This window comes from Tenrec ecaudatus, chromosome 4 (genome assembly GCF_050624435.1).
Source record: "Tenrec ecaudatus isolate mTenEca1 chromosome 4, mTenEca1.hap1, whole genome shotgun sequence".
NCBI lineage: Eukaryota > Metazoa > Chordata > Mammalia > Afrosoricida > Tenrecidae > Tenrec > Tenrec ecaudatus.
Window position 1 is genome coordinate 75,895,396 of NC_134533.1, and position 18,678 is coordinate 75,914,073.

Sequence of the window (18,678 nt, forward strand, 5' to 3'; positions counted from 1 at the left end):
AGTTGGCTTAATCAATGCTGTGCTTCTCCTAAGGATTCTGGGAAAGATGCTGAACCAAACTTTCTACTGCCTCAAATTACATTAAAGCGAACCACATTCTCTTTGCACATCCTCCTTAAAGGGTACCAGCCACTCCCCTCAGCCAGCTATATGCCAGGAGCAACTCAAAGAGGTGCATCAGTGGGGTGTGAGGTAAGCCTAACTTGGCCTCATCTTAGTTTTATGATCTTAGATAAATCATGGAAGCTTCCTAACACTGATTCATCATCTTAAAATGGGGAGCACCAACCTTCCAAGAGTAAAATTTAAAGAAACCAAACCACCATCGTTGAGTCGATCCCACCTTTCCGTGATTCTGTAGGGCAGAGATCAAATGCCCCATAGGATTTCCAAGGGGGACGGTCTTCTCAGAAACAGACCGCGGTGTCTTTCTCCGACAGAGCAGCAGGTAGGCTTGACCTGCCAACCTTTCAGTTAGCAGCCTGGGCCACCTGTACCCCCAGGTCTGCTCTCCGAGAGTAAGTGAGACTTAAATAGGACGACGCATTCATTAGCTACCCTCCAAACATCAGCCTCCATTCCCACTTCCCTTCCCACTTCTCTTTGTATGGAACACAGATAAGAAGCCCCGAGAGAATGAGATGCTTGTGGAAGGATTGAGCTCACCATAAGGAGAGAGAAAAAGCATTGTTTGGGAGTATCACTCTGCCCGGCATTGTGCTAGACCTTCTACCGCTGCTCCCAACGCCTTGGGGGGAAGATACTGCCCACTATCTCTTTAAAAATGATCAAAGAGACACAGCGGCTAAGGAACAGGCAGGAGGCCACACAGCCTAGGACGCGGCAGTCAGAGTGTGACCCCAAGTCCCAGGAGTCCCCCTTCTACAGAGCATCTGTTTCCAAAAGCCAGGTCTCAGCACAATCAGGTAACTCACTGCCATCGAGCCAATACCAACACCAAGTGACCTAGAGGACAGGGTCGAACTGCCCCCTGGAGTTTCTGAGACTGTCACTCTTTACAGGCGTAGAAAGCCTCCTCTTTCTCCCACGGAGCAGCTGTTGGTTTTTGAACTGCCAGCCATGCAGATCACAGCCCAACACGTAACCACACCACCAGAGCCCCACAATCATTTAAGGCATTTGTAAAACATATAGATTTCTGGACCCCATCCCACTCTTAAATAAACAGAATCACTCAGACTGGGTCTCTGGGTCTGTATTTAAAAACAAAACAAGAACAAGAAATCTAGTGTTCCTGGTGGGCAGCCGAGTTTGATAACCTTGTTTCTTATGCCATCTTCATCCTCCTCAGCATCCTCATTGTCATCCAACTCACTCTCACAGCATTTAGCATTCCACACCCTGTCTCCCGCTGCTTTAGAAACATTGGGAAATGGGGAACCTAAGCATTGCCAAGGAAATCTCAACACAGGACTTGCTCTCTAGTAACCACTGGCTTCTAGAGGGTGACACACTTGGTATTCTGATCCATAAGGCATTGGCCTGGTGCCTGCCAGGGCATTCTTAGATTCCTGACCTGCAGTCATTAAGTAGCTCATGCCAAAGTGTTCCCGAGTGTGTGTAGAGGCAGGCCCGTTGGCGATTTAATCGCATCAGTGAATTGAAAGCCCAACACAGCAACCTCCTTGCCACTATGGGGTGAAAGCCTTCACACCCTGACACTGGCCTGCCTGCCCCTCTGCCACCACTTCCTCCTCCTCCTCAGCTTTGCACCCTCTCCCGGGAAAAGCACAGGCTCTGAGTGGATTGGCATCTCAGGTAACCAGGTGGTTGATATCCCAGCAGACACGCAATTCTCCAGCTTAGCCTGACTTGCTGAGTTGGCACCAGGCCAGAGGCAGGCCTCCCTGAATTCTTCTGCTTGGGTCCCTCCCCCATCAATACCTTTGAGAGGAGCCAGACGGCCCTTTGGGGCCTTGGGAAAGGTGCATCCTAGGCAAGCCTCCCAGCATAAAGCCCTCCTTGTTGGCCGAGGAAGGCATGGGGGAGGGACGGGGGGAGTGCTTATCTTTTGTCAACACTGGACAGCTGAAAGGGCTCCAGTGAAAAATGACCTTTGAAACAAACAGTTGAAAGAATATTCAAAATAGGAAACTATGACCATCCACTTCGCTGGAGCAGGAATAGCTGGGGTGTCTTTGCAAATGCCCATGGACACGCAAGCACACACATGATCAAATCTGCACACTGTACTGCTTACAGGAAATGAAGAGGCAAGCATAACACAAATGCATCCAACTAACCATTGCTCCATTCCTCCAGCCATCTCCCTCTATCCAGCTACCCGTCCATCCAGGGGCTTGTTTAGTGAAACATTGATCTAGCCCTGCTCTCGGAGAGGGACTGTACTAGGGGAAACAGCAACAAGTCAGAGTTTCCTAAAGGAGGAGGCATCGTCATTGGTGGGTTCTGGGAACTCATTTGTGGCTCTCTGAGCATTTTCTGTAACTGAGTCAATGTCTTACACAGCATCTGTAAGGGCTGTTAGGATCACTACACGTTGAGTTAAAACATTACTGAATCCATCCTCGCATGAGCTTTCTGTCATTATATTTTTTCTTTACCCGCGAAAGGAAAACGCATGAATACGCACCATCGGGAGAGTGTGGACATGGTGACACAAGTATCAAGGTGTCATCACAGTGGGTGGATCGAAAGGAGATGAAGACAAAGACAGCAACAGCTACAACGACCGCAACGACTAATACTTCCAACACCTACTACGTGCCAGACATTACTCAAAGTGCTTTGCCAGTCTCCAGAACCCATCTATGAGGTGGGCCATTTTACGGGTGACAAAACAGGCACCGTGACCTTCCATAGGAGCCCAAGATCCACAAAAGTAATAGCTGGCACTCCAGCTCTGTAAGCACAGCTTCAGAGCCAGCGTTGCCCACAATCTCAAAGATCGCCCTGTCCGAACGTTGGGGAAGTCTGAGACTTAGGGAGGCCATGGGACAGGCCCAAGGTCATATGGTCAGTGTGCAAGGGAGCGCTGGCTTTCCCTCCTCCATTTCATAGTTTCCTTGTGGTTAAAGTAAGCCAGACGTCACTGCAAAGTAAAAGTTAAAATAACGCGGGCTCAGGGACACGGAGAAGGCAAGGGAGAACCTGAAACTCAGTGTGAAACAAGTGCTGCCTTTTCCTACCATCTGCAGATCAGTTTTCTTTTCCCTGGGTTGGCACATTATCTACAATTTCCCTGGAAGAAATTCCTGACACATAAGAAGGAAGAACTCAGGTCGTGATGAAAAACCATGGCGTGGAGCTGCCCCGCTTTTGGATCCCTACCCCCCCTCCCCTCTCATGACCAGCCGGTGCAGCCAGGTCACTCCAGGGACAAAGGCAGTCTCTCAGATCAAGCGGTGTCAGTAAAATCCCAAAGATCTGTCCCTGGCTTTGGGCAGCTATGGCAGAGTAGGAGGTTGGCCCAGGAATCCGCTGCTTGTTGGAAGATAGCTCTTTGGAAGGCAGCAGGGGCAGTTGGAAAAGTCTGGAGTCTGCAAATCCTGGCAAGATATTCTGGCCCATTGTACACTGGCTGCATGGCCACAGACACGCGCCCTCGCTACTTTCAGCTCATGTCTGAATCTATCATACCTTCCTTCTTGAAGAGTGAACATATGCTAGGCCTTTGGAATGGTTTTACTCTGAAAAAATTAGAATATAAGACTCTGCTTTCCCAAAGTTTTCATTGTAGCAGAACACCTCTCTCTCTCTCTCCCTGTATGTATGTATGTGTGTGTGTGTGTGTGTGTGTGTGTGTGGCTTATTTGTGTCAAAAGAAATCTAAAGGAAAGCCTAGTTATTTTAAGAGAATTTAGAGGGTTGTGGAAGGATTGAAGAGGACCTGCTTACTTCTCCCTCTAGACACTTCAATCACTTTCACTAGTAATACAGATTTAAAAACGAAAAGGCAAACAGGTAAGAAGAACAGAAAGAAGGCTAACACAGGAGTCAAAGAAGGGGGAGAAGGAAAGAAGGACACAGGACGGGGAGGAAAAGCATAGTCTGGCCTATCATTAAACCGGAGATTTCCGGAGCACCACGACCTGGACGTCATCCCAGAAAGCACCCTCTTGGTCCTGCCCTGTGTATTCAAGAAGTCACCAAGTCCTAGTACTGCCACCTGCAAAATCTCAGGAACCTACGCCCTTAGTTCCTAAGGCACCATGACCACGCTAGTCAGCATCATGTCCCGCTACCTTCATTCCGGAACTACAGGACATCCAACCTGCACCCCACGCCCATGGCTCTTAGGACCAGCCATCTTCCCCGAGGGAACGGTGCTCAAAGTCAGTTGAATGTTACAGGTCCGCGAGAACGTCTATAGACAGAAGCGTTTCTGGAAAGTAGGAACTCTTTGCAGTAGATTAATAATAGATGTATTGGATGGTTCCTCACTCCAAAATGTTTACCCAGGAAGAGTGGGCGGGCACTAAGAACCCAGAATGGGAACCTGAGCCTTACCTCAAGCAGCCCCCCTGAAGAAACGTCATCCTGGCCTTTCTAATGACAGCAGGAGCAAAGCAGATGTGCAGATCACCTTGCTCAGAAACACGAGCATCTTCAGTCTGCCGGGAAACACTGGGAAAGAAAGCTCAGACAAAGGCTTCCATCATGAGAAGCCAACAGACGAGGGTGGTAGACTCTTACAGAGTGCTTCCTGTGTGCCAGGACCCATTCTAAGTACCATCCCGTACTCACACATTCAATTCTTACAACCCCCGGTGCTCCGGGCACTACTTTCAGGCCCCTTTACCGGGGAAGGTGCAGAAAGGCAGGCAGGAGCCAGCTACACAATCATGGAGTTGGGGGTAAAAGCCAGGCAGCCTGGCTCCCGAGGGTGCCTTCTGGCACTGCTTTGCTTTGGCAGCCTCTTGTTTTTCAAAGCAGCAAACAGAAGGGGTCACGTCTAAGGACGGAGTCGCTACATTAAGCTGCCACAGACCATTGCTACATCTCCCCCCTCTGTCTCCAGTCCCTGCTGGGGCTCTGGACTCTTCCCCCCAGTACCGCTTGTTCCACTGGGTAACTATTTACCCAATACACATGAGATGCCAGGCCCTGGGCTAGGCTCACACTGGGCCCAATACAATTCCCAATGAAATGTCCCCCCCCCCGCCCCCCGGGAAGTTCTCTCTGTGTATGGAGAGAGTACATCTCTCCTCTCTTCATGCCCAAACATGGGTTTGAGGACCCCCCCCTCTGGAATTGCCCAGCCTAAAATAAATTCTGAAGAATACGGATTCTATAGGATTTTAACAGATATATGGAAAGAGATCCTGGAGACAAATATGTTGAGTGGGGAAACAAAAAAAAGGTCCAGAGGCATCTTCACTGCGGGACTTCTCAGACGGAACCTTCACTGCGTGAATGGCCCGGGATCTACCAAGCGGGAGTGGGGGTGCTGTGTTTGGCCAAGCACTCAACACACCATCGTTCTCTGGCTACTCAACAAGAAAGCCCTCTTTTTAAAACAAAACACAAGGACATTTGGCAGGACGGATGCACCACAGAATACAGTCTGGGCCATTTTGCCCTGGAACAATAACTGCTTTGTGAATTTGGCACCAGATTTTGACTGGTCCACTTGCATGACTGTGAGGGTGAGCAATCTGTCTGACTCATCCCTCTAGCGCCTGCCTTCCTGTAAGCCTCACACAGAAGAGTGTCTTTGAACATTCTCTTCAAAGATGGCACAGGGAGGGCTGGAAAACAAAATCCTGAGCCCACACAGATGCTCCCCGCTGTCTCCCTACGTCTATCGAGTCCGTCTGCGAGGGCTGCCAGCATTTCTTTCTGTCTTCTAAAGAGAGTCTGAGCCTTTTCATGTCAACAGGGAAAGCCACAGAGTACTTTTATTTTTATGCAGTCTGGGAGGGAGGTACTGTGTGTTTTACATATGTATTTGTGAATACACATTACTCAAATATTATTGCGATACACTTTTTGCTTTTATTAGCCATTCTAAAAGTTAGATTCAAAGACACTAATTATATTCACTATGTGATCCAACTATCATCGCTACCTATTTCTAAATATTGTTCATCCAAACAGAAAGCACCCCAGAAGCAGTGCCTCTCCCTTCATCCCCACACTACCAGGCCCTGAGAATCACTGAATAATAACCGTTTGTCTCTATGCAGTTATCTATTTTAGAGATTTCATACCAGTTGGATCATATCACATTTATTCTGTTGAGTCTGGCCTACCTCACCTGGTATACTATTTTGGAGGTGCATGTTGCAGCACGGATCAGGAATTCATTGATGTTTCTGGCTGAATAATATTCCACCACATGGGCATGCCACATCTTGCTTGTCCATCCGTCTGTCCATGGAGATGCGGGCTGTTTCTACCTGTGACGTACACCGGTGGACATCTGTTTGAGCTTCTTCTTTCTATTCATCGGGGTCAGCCTTCCAAGTGGGATTACCGAGTCTCACGGTGATTCTGCTTGGCCACCAGTCTTTCTGGTCGACACAAATCTCAGGTGAAGTTTTCCTCTTCACCCTGGGCACACCCTGTCAGGGCACCGAAGTCATGCACCACTTGTCCCTGCACACCCCTCACGGCTCCTTTACCGGTGCCCTCCTTCCTTGGCTCCTTTCAGATGAGATTCCCATCTGTTGGCAAATCCTCAGCTTCCTGGCCCGCGTGGTTTCCCTTTCCCTAATGCTTACTTAAAACCTCCTGGGTCTATGAGACCCTTTCTGAAGCCCGTTGACTCCCATCTCCCATGTCTGGATAGACGTCTCTCTTCTGGTGACCTGGGCTGTCATAAACGAAACCTTACCCGCTTGCCTGTATGGTTTGGGGTGGGGTTGGGGGGACACGTGTCTGGAGCGAAGATGGCCTAAGTAGTTAGCCTGGTGATGCAGAGGTTAAGTGACTGCTGCTAACTGACCCCACCAGGGCAAAGAGCTGTAGCAGTCTGCTCCTGTCCAGATCACAGGCTTGGCCACAGGGTCACTGTGAGTTGGCAATCGACTTGAAGACAATGAGTTTGGTTTGGGAGGCTTGCTAGGCAGTTTGCACTGTAAGAACTGGTATTGTTTATTCTAATCTCCTTCGAGACGACGGTTCCGGGCCCTGAGCTAGTCTCGGACTGGGCCTCAAAGAATCAGCACATTTGCTGTCCTGTGCAGATCCTCCTGACATGACAATACTACACCTCGCTCCTCTTATATCCTCAGGGCCTCCTGGCCCCTGCAGGGGAGGGACGCTGAAAGGGCTCATGGCTTTTCTGACAAAATACAAGCTCAGAGAACCGAACGCGCGCTGCAGAATCCTCTTCACCTAGTGTCTTTCCCTCACAGTTTCCCAACTTCTCCAACCATAAAATAACTTTGGCATGACAGTTGTGCTACACAAATGAAAACAGGATTGAGTGAAATGGTGTTTCCGGAGCTCTGAGGGAAGCAGATTTAGACCGAAGAGGCAGGAAGGAGGAGGGAGGGAATGCTGGGAGCTGGAGCCAGGCCCCTGCAGAGGTGGCTGGGCCTCTGACTCTACGTCTATGGGTGGAAAAACAATCACTCTCCATGGAATGAAGGCACAGAGCTGCCTAGCAGAGATTAAGGTGCCAGACGAAGCTACTGACCAAATGTGATACTCAGCCAATGGGGGTATAAACCGGAGGGGGCAGCTCCAGGGGCCGGGAGAGCCACAGAGTCAGCAAGAGCAGGAGACCTTGATTTGCTTCCTGCTAGCTCTGCTCTACACCCCCAACACCCCCCTCTCCCCACCACCACCCTTTGGGTCTCAGATTCCTCGTTAAAATGGAAGAGTTAGATTAAAATCAAGGACTTGCACATTTTTGGAGCATGACTCACCGTGAAAAATACATATGACATCTCAGCTCAGCATATGCATTTAAAGAGGCCTATAACTCAAGTTTCACTTAACAATGCGGAGTCTTAATACCTGCTATATTTTCTCTTCCATTACATTCCTTGTGTGGACTTTCATGGACTTGGACTACACAGACCGAAGCGTAGATACATGTCATCGGTGCACAGCTTGCTCCACTTCCACCATCTGAAAACACTCTGAAAACAGCTCTCTGATCCAGAGACAGCACATGCCAGTGCCTTCCAAGTCCTCCGTGCCCCACTGGCACTGGGGCTCCCCATGCCAGCCACTCTGTGGAGTCCGCCCAGCTCAGTTTGACCCGTTTGCATCCTTGCTGTGAGTGCTTTCAGGGAGCCCACTTGTGCCTGGCCTCTTCTTTCAGCCTTCTGTTTATGAGGGCCATCTGCTTGCTCTGTGTATGTGATTGTTGTTAGTAGGGGCCGTGGAGTTGGTTCTGACCCATAGGGACCCCACGCACAACAGAACGAAGCGCTGCCCGGTCCTGCACCATGCTCACAGTTGCAGCCACTGTGTCGCCCCATCTCACCGAGGACCTTCTCACTGTGCCTTCTCCTTCACACCAAGCACGCTCTCCTTCTCCAGGGACGGCTCGCTCCTGACAACGTGGCCCACGGTGTGTAAGGTGAATTCTTACTGGCCTCTGAGGAGTGCTCTGACCGTACCTCCTCCAAGACAGATCCGTTTGTCCTTTTAGCAGTCCATGGCACGTTGAACGCTTGGGTCAGGGATAGCCCAGTCCACAAAGCAACAGCCTTGCTTTTCAATGCTCTAAAGAGGACTTGGGCAGACTTACCTAATGCACCAAGGCTTTTGATCTCCTGAAGGCTGCTTCCATCTGGGGCATACTTGTCCATCATTCATTCTCACTTTTGTCTGATGGTGCTTTGCATGAAGGTCCTGCACGTGAGCTAGCCCTGTAACCGTTGATGGGGACGTCTTCTGGAGATCATCAGAGCGTGTTCTCTAGGCATACATTTAGAAGTGGAGCAGTTAGCGGGCGTCTGTTCATCTTTAGACATTGCTGAAGGGTTTCCAAAGGTCCTGCGGGCACCACAGAGGTTTCAAGCAGCAGTGCGCGCCAGCGCCAGGCTCTTCATGTCTTTGCCAACACTTGGTGTGCCATGATTTCCATTTCAGCCTTTCTGGTGGTTGCATATTGATATCATATTGTGGTTTGAATGTTCAATTATGTGAACACTAATAATGTTTGTGTATGCTTCTTTTAAAAAAATCATTGTATTGGGGGCTCATACAACTCATCACAATCCATACATACGTCAACTATATAAAGCACATTTGTACATTCATTACCCTCATCATTCTGAAAACATTTGCTCTCCACATAAGCCCCTGGCATCAGCTCCTCATTTTTCTCCCTCCTTCCCCACTCCCCCATCCTTCATGAACCCTTGATAATTTATAAATTATTATTGTGTCATATCTTACATTGTACAACGTCTTCCTTCACCCTTTATATGCTTCTTAACTCTTTAATGAAAGAGGCGGTTGTGAACACCATTTCCCTGCCTTTATAGGTTTGTTGGAGTTTCTTTTATTTTTCTTTCTTTCACACACACACACGTTACATAGATATTTTCAAATATATATGATATGTTATGAGTCTTATGTTGAATATATACGAGGGGCTTTGTAAAGTTCATAGAAAGGTGACATGGAAAGATAATGGAAAATGCTCACACACTTTTTGAAGCCTCCTTGTGCAGTGAAAACGTTTCCTTTCTCTCTATGGGTTATAGGGTTACTCTGCTTCAATTTCGTGAATAATCACCACAAATCAGCAAATTAACCTCGTGGCTCACAGATGGGTCATAGGCTGCATTTTGAAAAGCACTTCAGTAAACGACTACACCGTCCTCCTCAGATGGGGATGCCCCCAAAGGGCATGCCTGCCCCGTGGTGCCCACCAGCATGCGCCCAGGGCAGACCCTACAGGTGCACGGAGGTGAATGAAAGTTTGGTTGTTACCTTTAGTTAATTCACGAGTCAGAAAACGTCCTGCTCTGTGCCGCAGAGAACAGCACTGCCCCCAATTCCCTGATTTCAAAATTCCCAGCGCTACAGTCGGCCTGAGAGAGGAGCCTCCGGGAGGAGGGCAAGGGCATGGGAATGTCTCTGGGATTTCCCTTCCAGCAGGATGCAATGGCATGTTTGCCCATATGGGGTCTCCTTCCACTCGGGCCCCTGAGCTCTACAGAACCTAAGATACCCAACAGCTTAAACTTATTTTCCTTAAACTCTGGTGAAGGCCACCCCACAGGGAGCAGGGAATGCACCTCCCCTAGGCCCGAGCTCAGTGTGGAGGGTCTGTTCTGCGCTTGAGTCTGCCGAGACGTCTCCTCTGCAGACTGGAAGCCCCGGAGGCAGAGGCTGCATGGTTCTTGCTGACTCATGAGATCCCGTCACACAGCTGCTCAGTTATGCCCCTGGCCTTGACTGGCTCCACAACCCTGAGCGCTCATTCCTGTGCTATAGTTCTTAGGGGTAGCCAATCCCTATGTGATGCCTATAGCCACGTGGCACAAAGGTTTCTATGTGTACGGACAGGTACACACTCAGACACACATGTGTGCACACACCTGCTGTTTTACTCGTACATGTGTGGACTGGACTCCCCACTCTGGTACACATTCAGCGTATCCAAGTTCCATCCTCTCTCCTGAGTTCCAAAGTAGCAAGAAAGCCCATGGTACCTTCAGAAGGCGCACATCACACATTTGTGAAGGGCATGTTACCATTTACATATCCATTTCAGACTCTTGCTTGCCTGATTCTTACAATCAACTTCTGAACATAAGTACATGTTTTACGATTCTCCAGGCTCCGAAGGCCCGTGAGTACAAGGACACCATTCTAGAGTCACACATCGTCTCTGCCCAGGACCAGGGTGCTGGTAGCAGGTAGGGATTGGCTGAATTTGTGCAGCTCTCTGGGCCTACTATACCAATTTCCCTTTAAACAACAGATACTGTTATGGATGTGTGATTGACGTGTGTGCACACGTACACACACGCATACAGCATGTATAACCCATGGAGTCCTGTTCCATCCCGCGTACGTGGGGCGGTCAGAGTAGGATGGACTAGATGGCAACTCATAATAAGAATGAGGTTTGGCAAGATCTGAGCAGGAGGAGATTCAAATCCAGATTAAAGAATAACTTGGTAACCGTCTAGAAAGTGAGGCAATACAGAGCTCCGCAGCAGCTCCTGGAGGGTGTTCAACACAGGCCAGGGCTCTATAGAGAGCCTCCTGCTCGCCCCCCAGCAGCCCAGAGAGTGTGGTCTCCACCCGCCACGACCCACCTGCTCTTTAGAAACATAATGGCATTCACTCAAACCTAACTCGTGAAGTTGGCACTGACAGCAATCCCCTGTGAGTTTCCAAGACTGCACCTCTTTCTGGGAGGAGGAAGCCCTGCCTTTCGCCAATGGAGTGGCCAGTGGCTTCGAACTGCTGACCTCACAATTAACAGCCCAACTCGTAAACCCTATGCCACCAGAGCTCCTCTTGTAGGAAAGGTACATAGTAATTCTGCACTCCCTGTTCACTGTTCTTAAGAAGGGTGTGTGTGTGTGTGTGTGTGTGTGTGTGTGTGTGTGTGTGTTCGCGCGCGTGCGTGTGTATCCTAAGATAAACAGCGATAAAGCCTACCTATTAGCATGTATCCAAGAAGTAGAGAAAAATAACCATAATATTAACTGATATCATGAATACTCTCTCAAGTGTAAAAAAAACATGAACTCACTTTTCTTTAAATCTTCTCAAAAGGGTCTAAGAACAGTCCTTCAAATAATCCTTGAAGTATGCAATTTTAATTTGGACACATGGTAATTTCAGTCTACCTGTTGGAAGAGACAAGAGAGAAATCAGTCATTTTCGAGGCGATGTTGCTCTGACAGCGGCAGGGGAGACTCGGGCAGCGGGGGCGTGGTGAGGGGAGTGGGCGGGGCCTGAGCCACCGCCTGAGCAGCAGCTAGCTTGCCCTCCTCTGCTCTAATGTGACACTCGGAAGAAAGGCAACGAAGGCAGGTGGCTTTTAGCCCATTGCCTGGCACATGGCAAATGTTTAATGAACGAATGAAATGCTGAATGAATAAATGATTACGGTTTGCACAACCCTGCTCATTGCAAGGCCCTCAGTTCAAAGCGCTCAGCTGCAACAAGGGAGAGAGACCTGAAGCTGTCCGCTCCCTTAAAGACAGATGTATGGCTTCAGAGACCCTAGAGAGGGAGGCGGTGTGTTAGAGTGACATGAGGGCAGGAGGCTGGGCTTGGGGGGCACATGACGAGGAGCCTTTGTGGTGCCGTGGGTCAGCACTAGGCTGCAAAGGCAACGCCCGTGGACTGCACCCACCAGCTGCTCAGTTGGGGGAGGACGTGGCAATCTGCCCCAGTAGAGATTATAGGTCTTCAGCACCCCGTGGGGCAGCTCAACCCTGTCTGTGCACCAGAATTGGCTGGAGGCAATGGGTTTAGGGGTTTGAGGCCAAATGAAAGAGAATCCCAAGTCCCAAGTCCAGTGTTGCAGTAGCCACTGTGCCAATCCATTCTGAGACAGGGTCCATGCCTGCGGAGGAAAACAGCGCTGGCTGTCTCTCCAACGGCTATCTTACTATCAGTCCACTATGTGGGTGAAAGTCCTGAAAGTTGCCAATCAGTGACCCAGCTGTCACTTGGCTTCTTCCTCTCAGCAAAAGGTTGCCGTTCAGGTAGGCGTGGGAACCCACATGGTGAAGGGGCCGCACCAGTCACAACACTTCATGTGGCTCTTCATTCAGTGTTCCCCAAGGAGAATCTTGGATTTCCCCTCGACTCTGTCCTCATCCTCACTCCCAAACCCGACTGAGCCCAGTCTTCTTCCCATCTCTAGAAGGCAGATTCGAGCCCTATGATCCACTACCCCCATTTCCTGCAGTAATTTCTAATCTGTTTTATTCAACAGGTGATTGAAGTTTTTCTTTTTAAGCACAGCTCTAGGGAGTAAATCCACAAAATACCTTCTTGGCAAGAGTGATGGGCACCCAGAGGCTGGGAACCAGTGTCAGATGGTGGCTTCCAGATGTCGGAGTCTTAGATGGACAAGGGGACCTGGTGCTGCCGTGGCTCAGCCCTTGACTGCTAACCTCAAGGACAGTGGTTTGAATCCTCCAGCTGCTTGGTGAGAAAGGAAATGGCAACCTGCTTTCGTAAAGATCTCGGCTTCAGAAACCTGAAAGGGCACTTCTACTCTGTCCCGGAGGGCTGCGACGAGCCAGAATGGTTTTTGACTCAATGGCAATGAGCTTAAAGTGAGAGGATGTTATGGACTGAACCATGTCCCCCCACCGAAAATGTGTGTTGCAAGTTCTAACCTCTCTGCTCGTGGTTATAGGCCATCTGGTGGCGGACCAATTATGTGTTGTCCTGGTAACCACAAGGTCAGCAGTTCAAAACCACCAGCTACTCCACGGAGAAAGACCAGGCTCTCTGTTCCCATAAAGCGTGACAGTCTGGGGAACCCACAGGGCAGTTCTTCCCTGTCCTATAGGGTCACTGTGAGTCGCAATGGACTCAATGGCAGTGAGAGAGGCTGGCATAGGTTATGGTCCTATTTGGGAAAGAGTTGTTTCTGTGATTTAAAGAGGCAGGGTGATTGTGGGGCATTTGTTAAATCAATCACTTCCGAGATAAAATAAAGATGCAACAGGGAAGCAGAGCAGAGTTAGGATCACTGAGATACTGAGCCACATGAAGATTGCCCGGGAGCAGAAGCTGGGAAGAGGACAGGTCCTTTGTTCAGAGCCAACCCAAGGAGAAAGCCTTCCCTGGCCAGCACCCTGCTGTCTGCTGCTCGATGGGTTTGACTAACCCAGAACCCGGTGGAGAGAAGTGGGGATGCTCCTGTAATGGACACCCAATGCGTGGCAGTGGTTCTGAATGGGTAATGGGTAGTTGAAGAGGGTCTACTAATGACAGCCTAGATCGCCTTGCAGAGCCCATTGGTAGAACTTCGGCCTCCAAAGGCAATTCTGGAGAGCGAGCCCAAGCACAGAGCGCGGCCCAGAACCTGTGTGTCGCCTTGGAAAACAGAGAACACCAGCAACCGAGTGCTATCAGAAAGGTGGAGACTTGGTGTGCTCCCAGGGGCCTCCGAGAGCAAAGGATAACCACGTCATTCAAGAGTGGAGGAGGGGATTTGTGGAAGTTGTGCTGCAGTGTGCGGTGGCCGGGAGACCCTGTCCAGGAGGAGCCCGGAGCTGCCCCCTGACTTCTCCCTGCCGCTTCGGGCAACCCGTGAGAGGAAAGAGGGGCCTTCAAAGGGGAGCTATGCAACATGGAAACAGCACTTGAGGGCTTGGACAATTCTGCCGCACAAACGAAGGACATGTGTCCTAGAATGCTCACCCAGGATGTGGCGACACCATCTTTTGCGAGTGAGGTGAAGCTTGCGACTGATGGAACTAGTCAACCTCCACAGCAGACAATCCCTCAGCCTCAGATGACAGGGGACAGAGAAGGAAGGGCAGGAAAGAATACTGGCCGTGCCCTGAGATGCTACAGGCAGGACAGCGCCGCGGGAGCTGCCTCTGTCCTCTTCCCCAAAGGAAAGCACCGTGCCTGGGGCAGCTGGAGATCAGCAGCGGTGGAAAGAGCAACAGCCACCGGGCTTTCTTGGGTCCAAAGAGCGGGGCGGCTCTCCTGGATATCAAAGGGCGAAGCCCCAGCCTTGAGGTTAGAGTTGGCTTTTCAGAGTTGGAACTGGGAAGAAGTGGGTGGGGGGTGGTGGCCGTGTGCTGGCAGTTGGGCAGTTTGCCAGGGGAAGAAGAAGGGGCCTGCCCCAGGAAGGGACTAGGAGAATGGAGATGCCTACAGGCAAGGGAGCAGAGCTACCATACCAGGTGGCCTGAAAGGTAAATTCGAAGGCTGAGGGGAATCACCAACATGCTGACACATGGCTAACACCCAGAGTGTGGTTGGCAAGGCCTCTGCCCACACGGTCTCAGCGAATCAAGAATTGTTTTTAAGTTCTGAGAGCTAAAGTAATGTGTCCTGCTGGGTTTTGGACATGGCTACCTTGTGTCTGTTCCACCACTGTATTTTGGAAACAGAAAAACTTGTCATCTGGATTTCACAGGTTCACAAAGAAAAAGAAAAATTGTCTCAGACTGGACAATACTTAAAGTCTCACATATATTTGATTTAGATAATTCAAGTGAGGCTATTTTAGAGTTGGCGTTGATTTAAGACTTTGGGAGTGTGATATGATGCAGTGACTGAGTTTGCATTTGGCAAGAGTATGCATTTTCAGGGCTGCCAAAGGTGACATGCTATTTTTGCAGTTGTGTCCTTTGAAAATGTGTGCTGTCAGTTCGAACCTCGATGCCTGTGATGATCATCCCATTTGGGAATGAACTGTCTTCATTTTAAGGGAAGGTTCGTAGAGGGTGCATATCGAGTCAGTCTCTTTGGAGATAAAAAGAGATTCAAGAAAAGAGTCCAGCAGAGATGGGGCGGAGAGATGCCAAACGACCTGCCGACTGGCCAGGAGCCAATGGCTGAGAGACAGGACCTTCCTTCAGAGCCAAGAGAGGGAATGTCTTCCTCTAGAGAAGACACTCCGAATTCAGACCTCTAACCTCCTAAGCGATAAGAACAACACGACTATTTGTTAAAGTCATTCCTTTATGCCATTTCTATTACAACAGCAGCAGGTCACTGAGACACAGGAGACAAAGGACACGTTTTTACTCTACGCAATGGGGGCCTGGGTTTAGAAAGGCAGAGAAACACTGTGCTAATTGAGTTCAAACGTTCCTCTTCTAACCAACATCCCTCCCCCGCTCCCCCCCATGAACTGGTCCCCTTCTCCCAACCCAATGTCACATGGTCCTGTTCCTCCTTAGCAGAGCAATTTCCTGAGAGTTGTCTAGACCCCCAATTCCCAACTCGCATACCCTCTACATACCACCTCCAGAACGTTCCCCTTATGATCGCAACCATGTTTTACTAAAATCTCTGGAAGCTTTCTTCTCTATCCTCATTTGCAGTGACCTTCCTGGGTCACCTATTAGTAATAATGACCATTTTCTCTGGAAATTCTCCTGCCTTAGCATTTGTAACATAAATTTCTTCGGATTCTCCTTATATTTTTTCACTATAATGCCCTCTCTTTTACTCGTTTTCTTCCTTTCTTTTTCAATTCTGCCTCATTTTTATATCTGGAAAAGTACAATGACTCTTTTTCTTCCTCTCCTTAAACGTTATGATTTGAACTGGCATGTTCATAATTTGAGTTGTTTCAATAAATTAACAATCATAAGCGGCCGTTAGGTGCATAATATATGCAAATCACTGTGCTAAAACTTGTATAGATATGATTTTACTTCTCTTAATCCTTTAAACAGCCAGATGGGGTAGGTATGTGTATTCCAATTTTTTAGATGAGAAACAGAAGCTTAGAAAAGTTAAGAGATTTGCCTGGATCACTAAGATACTATGTGGCAGAGCCTGGACTCAAACTACAAACTCTCTAGTTCCCATCCTGTGTTCACAGTCAGGACACTTAGTCATCCTGCTCTCCTATACCCTGGTCTCTCGGCTCGCCATCCTTCCCATTGTGCCATGCAATTCCATGCTTCCATTTGCTTCTCTCTGGATAGAAGACCCTTCCTGTACTCTATGCGGAGAAAATTCTACACATAGGCCCAGTTTGAATGGCCCCTTTCAATACAGTTATCTGCCAGCCCACAGACTTCTTCACTCTCTTCTACATGCGGTGACATATATGCAATGCTATCAAAGCATCCATTCATCCACCTGACCTTGCATCCATTGGCCCAATCAGACAATGACACAAATACAAGAGATAATGTATGCAGCCATCTGGATACTGGAAACAACCAAGCAAAGATATTGTTATAGAGCAGTGGTTCCCAACCTTCCTAATGCTGTGACCCTTTCATACAGTTACTCAGGTTGTGCTGACCCCCAACCATAAAATTATTTTTGTTGCTACTTCATTACTGTAATTTTGCTACTGTGATGAACCAGGCAACCCCTGTGAAGAGGTCATTTGACTCCCAAAGGGGTCATGATTCACAGGTTGAAAACTGCAGATATAGAGGATTTTATTAATGCTCACTTATTAAGAAGATATATCACATTCCAGTCAAGATTGAAGAAAACTTTCAAGCAGTTATGGTGGGCAGTAAAGGCATTTGTGAAGGCTGACGCCCCAGAGATGTTCATCTGTGCGATGAGGCAGAGGTGGTTTCTCGTGTTATCAAACCAGGTCTGTCTGATTTTTATTTCTAGATTCTATTTATACATCAAACCTGGCTTAAAAACGCCTCGAAGTCTTCCTTTACTCTCCTCCCCAAGTGGTATGAACAAACCTGACCCACCAAACTGTGCCTGTATCTCTGATGGAGATCGGCACTTGGCATTTCATTGTAGTTAACATTAGGATGTCATTTTGCAGTCCACAGAGCACTTGAAAATATTAACTTAATTCCTTATCTCCCACCCCATCCTTCTCTGGTCACCTTAGGAGTTGAATCCATTTCACCTTTGTGAAGTTTTCAAGGAGTCAAACCCAATACTAAGCGAATCATCAATGGCTGATTGGCCTTGGATGGGTGTGGGTTCAACCGGTATTACTCACCTGTGAGAACCTAGCACTGTGCCGTTCAAATAGTAGGTGTGGAACAAAAGCAAAATCCTTCCATGTCCTCTCCATCCTCCCCCACCCCCAAAAGGACAAGGTACCTACTGAGCCTGAGGTTTCTGAAGGCCTATGTTCCATGGTCCATGAACCTTTTGGTAAAGTGGCTCTGCTCGTTGTCCAGGATGAGCTTGGCACGGAAAGACTACACTGAGGCATATTCTAGTTTCTAGATCCAGCAATGACCGGCAGAGCTTTCAAAGCTACAGAAGTCCTTCAAGATCATCCACTACAACTACCCACTTTTAGCAGGAAGAAGTCAGAGACATTAAATGACTCCCTCCATCCAAGTCAGAAGGCAAGAAGGACTTGCAATTGAAGCCTGGAGGAACCAGAGTGTGCTCTGATGGCTAAAAATAAACTCTGAAAAACTTCATCTAGATGTAACACAGCTGCAATTTACATCGTCTAGAACTTCAGCATGGTATAATTAGCAAATGGATTACAATAATTTATTTTGGGTTTAAAAGCTTGGATGAACACGACCTATGAGGGAAATGAAAGGCAGGGAGCAGCCACATTCTCCAGCCCTTCCCAAAGTCCCAGTTTTATTGCTGACTGTCATCCATCGACTGATGTCCTGTGGGTGCCACACCGGAAGGGACTGCAACTCTGCATTACTTACGGGAGGACGACTTCCCAGTTTGTCTACCCAAAGGGCCCATGATCATCATGGTTCCTGTGATCCGAAAGAAGTCTAAACGCATCCTTCGAAAGAACAGGGAAAGCCCAAAGGTGTGCAACGTGGGACAGAGGGTAGCCACCGGTCTTCATGGAGACAGGAAAAGTCTGCAAGCTAAGCAGAGCACGTTGAATATGCTAATCCCATGAAGGTTCTGTCTCTGGAAATTCTGAGCACATCTTCCGAATGGACTTCCATCACGGATGTCAGCAAGGGAAAGGTCTGAGGCAACCTCTATGAAAGGCAGCCTCAGAGGATGGTCCCGAGCGAGACAGGACCACGCAGCCTAGCAAAACCAGACGGGGGTCGAAGAGGCCGTGTGCATGTTTTGGTTTGTTCTGTGTCAGGAACAACAACCAGTCCTTGCTCCCTT

The 18,678-nt window shown here is 48.8% G+C and overlaps 1 protein-coding gene across 4 annotated transcripts in view; it reads right to left on the reverse strand.

Annotated features, from left to right (window-relative positions):
• The window catches only part of TENM4 (teneurin transmembrane protein 4), a 913,628-nt gene that overhangs the window by 502,852 nt on the left and 392,098 nt on the right, over positions 1–18,678 (reverse strand). The window contains exon 4 of one of the 4 annotated variants that reach the window (XM_075546360.1): positions 11,666–11,762. The exons of the other annotated variants lie outside the window; for them this stretch is intronic. The gene's annotated coding sequence lies outside the window, so the exon portion shown is untranslated. The remainder of the gene's footprint in view (positions 1–11,665; positions 11,763–18,678) is intronic. 4 annotated transcript variants of the gene reach the window in all.